This window comes from Amblyomma maculatum, chromosome 11 (genome assembly GCF_055883805.1).
Source record: "Amblyomma maculatum isolate TAMU_Amacu chromosome 11, ASM5588380v1, whole genome shotgun sequence".
NCBI lineage: Eukaryota > Metazoa > Arthropoda > Arachnida > Ixodida > Ixodidae > Amblyomma > Amblyomma maculatum.
In genome coordinates, this window is record NC_139354.1 from 154,009,990 (window position 1) to 154,014,864 (window position 4,875).

At 50.0% G+C, this 4,875-nt stretch overlaps 1 pseudogene; it reads left to right on the forward strand.

Moving 5' to 3' along the window:
• The first annotated feature begins 1,129 nt into the window (after positions 1–1,129).
• Positions 1,130–2,886, forward strand: LOC146175207 (zinc finger RNA-binding protein-like; annotated as a pseudogene).
• Positions 2,887–4,875: the final 1,989 nt, after the last annotated feature.

The following is a 4,875-nucleotide window of genomic DNA, read 5'->3' on the forward strand; positions in this document are numbered from 1 at the left end:
AGTTAAGGACAACCCAGAGGGCTATGGGACGAAAAATGATAGGGGTAACATTAAGAGATAGAAAGCGTGCAGAGTGGGTCAGAGAAATACATCAAGTTACCGACATTCTAGTAGAAATTAAGAAGAAATGGACATGGGCAGGACATGTAGTGCGAAGAGAGGATAACCGATGGTCGCTGAGGGTAAGAAACTGGATTCCAAGGGAAGGAAAGCGTAGCAGGGGGCGGCAGAAAGTTAGGTGGGCGGATGAGATTAAGAAGTTCGCAGGGGTCAAGTGGATGCAGCTAGCACAGAACCGGGCTAAGTGGAGAAATATGGGAGAGGCCTTCGCCCTGCAGTGGGTATAATCAGGCTGATGATGATGATGATGATGAATGCCGGGGGTCAAATGATGCATCTGCTCTTGAGGATTAGGAAGCATAGAAAGTTGACGGGCCACCTCTTCACAAATAAATGTTTTCATTTCCCGTAGCAACAATGAGCCTTCGGCTGCAGGCGTCAGTCCGGCAAGCGATATAACCTGTGCTTAATGCTGACGCGTCAACACTCTTTGCTTGCACAGCTCCTTGAAGCTCTGGCAGAGCGTGAGGACTTCCATGACGGTTCGCAAATTACGCGCTGGCATTTGCAAGGCGCCATCGTCAGTTATCTTCAAGATTTGTCTCATCTATTCAGTTTCTGACATATTTGCGTTGACACGTTTGCAGAAGTCTACGACTTCTTCAATATGGCTCCTAAACCATTCGCCGACGTGCTGTGAAGTTTCACGCAAGTGATGCTCGGTGCACAATTTCTTGACATCCGGGCGACCAAAGACTTCTGCAACGTGGACTGTCTTTAAAGACAGCCCACGTACGGCTGTCGCTTTCATGGTTGAAGTAAAATATTACATTGTTCAATTTCGTTTCGTTGTCCCATTTATTGTAGCGGCTCACCCGTTCGTAAATGGCCGAATCAGGTTTTAAAGATGGCGTCGGTGGTGCACATTGCGTCCTGAAGTTCCTGTTTTACATGAAAATAATTGCCGAAGGTTTGTGCTGACTGATAAGCGGGAGGTGGAAAATTTGCAGGAAGTGAACACTGTGCGGCTGGCACCTGCCCAGGAACTGCCAGCTAGGCTGGCTACACCATGCAGCACGCAGCCGCAGCGGCAATGCCTCAGCAGATTGGAGCTCGCGCAGCGCCAACGTATAGAGCATATGACGGCTACAATGCGGCAGCCGTGGTAGCCAGTGGGGCCGCTGCTGCCTTCCGCTACTCCCCACGGCAGCAGGCAGCTATGGCAGGAGCAGCCATGTATGCTACTACAGCCAGGGCCAAGTGAGCACTGCATACGGCTATGCGGCTGCCACCACCGGCGCAGCCGAGAGTCGAGCTCCAGCTACGCTGCCCAACCGACCGCCCAGGGCAGCTTTGCCTCTGCCTACCGAACACCTCCCTAGGGTCCAAAAAGCACCACTGGCTAACAATCACAGAAGCAACAACAGCAGAAGGGCACGGCGGCAGCACGTTCATTGCCACGTATATCTATTCAGGCATCTCGAGTTCCTTCGGAGTCGTGCAGAACTGGCTACAATGGCAATAAACACTGATGGTGGCATCGACGGTGAGGCCACGTTGGCGTGAAACAGAGGTGGCATGCTTTTCGGTCGAGCCGGTGGAGGCAGTGGTGCTGGCCCTTAAAAAAGACCCGGTCCTTTCCAGAATAAGATCAACATGCCGGCCCCAACCCCCCAAAAGCTCCGCCGCTACACTACTGCGAGGTATGTAAGACGTCGTGTGCGGGTCCCCGGACGTACAAGGAGCACCCGGAAGGCCAGAGGCACAGAACAGAGGCGGCTCGGAAGAGAACTGGAATGGCTTGGGCCCCCCCTGCATGGAGGGAGGGAGGAACCGTCCTGTGCTGTAAGCTCTGCGATGTCACGTGCATGGGCTCGGCCATTCACGCGGCTCGCATTCAAGAAGCCAAGCACCAAAATGTGATTTATCTGCACAGAGAGCTGGGACGCCCATTCATTCAACAGAGCCAGTGGTGATTGCGGCCACCGCCGCCACCACTGCAACTGCATCTAAGTGCGGCTGAAGGTGCTTCAAAGCAGCCGCCGAGTCTGAAGGCGCTCTTGTAGCCGAGGGCAGTTCTGCTGATGCTCTCAAGGAGGACGAAAGGGGAGAGCCTGTTGGTGAGAACTATATTGAGGAGATGGGCAATGACGAGAATGAGGTGATCAGCTTTAAGTACAAATTGTGCGATTGTTACTTCAGTGAGCCGAATGCCAAGGCAATGCACATGAAAGGCCGCCACCATTGTCTGCAATACAATAATAAAGTAAGCTCTGACCTTGCCGTGGACATAAAGCCTAGCATAGGCAGCGCAAGCTGCAATGGGAGCGCCTCCGGCTGCAACAGAAAGAGGACTTCTGGAAACGCAAAAAATGTCGGTGGAGAGCGGAAATGAGGATGATGGCGGAAGAGGAGAGGCTGTACTGGGAGGAGCGACGACGCTTTCAGGATGAGTTGACCGCTGTCGCTTCTTTGGCCGAGGCTTGAGAACAACTGGGCCCATGCTGCCGTGGGGACCCCCATGATGGGACCCCAAGACCCATACCATTGCCCCAGCGGCCATATTCTGTGGACGACCACCATGTGATCGCCGAACACTCTGCAATCTATTCGCAGCAGGTGAACCTGGGCAAGTGCAGCGCATGGTTACGAACATAGAAAAAGAACTAAAGTTGGTGTCCGACTCCCTTCTAAGGGAGCCAGCAGAGGAGCTGAACAGAGGAGGCAGATGATCCCCAGAAGCCAGGGAAGGGGAACAAAGAGGAGCAGCCTCAGCGCCCCCTCAAGGATGTCAGGCGGGTTGGGATGTTGGCCTGCGCCTTTTGACAAATCTCGCGGGCAACACAGTAACGGATAGGCTTACGCATTTCTTCAGTGCAGATTCTGCAGTGATCTCGGAAAATTTTTCTCAACGAACTTAAGATTAAAACCAGCCGTAAAAAAACATCTTTAAGACAACATTGTGAGCTTTGAATTGTATTTTCTTTATCCCTAAATTTTTCTGGAAGAAACACTGCATTTTGCAAATACTTTTTTGCCCATTTTACCATTATTTTCTTTCCTAATGGAGTCTGGTTCCTCGTGGGTCATTTCTTCTCTTCTTGTATATCCACTATAAAAATATAGTGGATATAGTATATATAGTGGATATATAATAGTACCCTTTCAGACTGCCTTCTTTGCCTCAATAAAATCCACTGCATGTGCATTTCTTACATGTAATCAATCTGCTTCCTATGCTTTGAGACCTCCATTTGAAATTTTTTTGAATTTTAAGACAAACAATCTACTCTCTATACTGGCATTTCAGCACTTTATTCTACGTCTGATGTAATTTTAATAAGGTCCCTTAGAATCATTACCTCCTATGCCCTGCAATGGTCTCACAAAGGCGTAAGAGCATTCTTCTTCACCTTAACACCTAAACTTTACTGTGGCCGGCAGTATTAAAATGCTTTGACCCCGCTGGTACGGGGAAATTTCCGTACTGTGAGGAAAAACTAGTTGTGGCTTAGCTCTGTTAACCACAACTGAATTGCGATAGCACAGATTTTTTTGCCTGCTACCTAATTCACCTATCACTCCCTATCAGTGTAAAGTGCTGCATTATTGGGGACACTTCAGCTCATCCCTTAAGAGCTTGACGCGAGAGCGTAAACACTAAGCCCGCATATGAAGGAGAAAGGTTCAATGCTGCTGAACCGAATGTGGAGCGAAAGCATTAGCTGCGGGTGGCCGAGCGTTCTTTGTCATCTTTGTTGTCTTATTCTTCTTCTTCATCTTCTTCGTATTCTTAGTCTTCGCCTTCTTCGTCTTCTTTTTCGTCTCCATTTTCGCCTTCGCGGCTATTCAAGGTCAAACGTGGCCCTTCTGGCGACTACTCGACGAGCCGAACCCTGACAGTGTACTGCTATCGCAATAAACGTCCTCGGACATTTTACGCATGGTGTGGACATGTCAAAAAGCCCCACTATACCCCCCACCTATCTCTTCCCGGGAGAACTGGGAGGTGGCCCTGCTCGTCTGCTCTGACCTGACAGCGCAACGAGACTTGGTCGAGCGGGCTCGGGCCGCGACCGACACCAATGGGCTCGCGTAAGAGGGCGCCCACCTAGTAATTGCAATGGGTGGCACCTTGAAAGGGCGCCATTACGTTCTATAGACCACTAATTCCAGCCAGCATCTGGATTCTTTTCACCTTCCTGATGCCACAAAACAAAATGATAATGGCGAAATCGCAGTGCCTTTAATATTTTAATCCGGCTAAATAATCAGCGTTTTGGCACCGATGTGAGCGACACACGATGGCTAAGTTCATTAACGGATAGGACGTTTCGTTCCCGCTTGGGCGCTGCTTCGCTGATTGGTTGAGCAAACACTTCAGAGTTTACATTCGAATGTTCTTCAAGTTACTATGCAGAAAACAAATAAAAGGTGTTTTACTTCCGCGTGTGTTCTTGAAGTGTTTGTAAAGATACGAACTGTGAACTCTGATAAACTAGGGGTTGTGAACAAGCGCGGTGGAGCGTCTGCTTGTTGTGATGATGGTGATGGTAGCTTTGCCCTTCGTAGCGGGCCGCTGCGGCCTTTTCGCGCGGTGCAGCCACAAAAAAAAAGGAACAGATAACAAGAAAAAAACTCCCCAATTCGCTGCTCAGGCTCTACGGTCACAAGTAAAAAGGTCACTCCCACAGGTTCCTCATATCCCAAAGCAGGTGACAACGTTCGGATCTTGGATGTCGGCAGAATCGCTGGACAACCCAAAATCACGTGGCTGATCGTTTCTGCCAGCGTTCCGCAGACACTAGTTGTGTC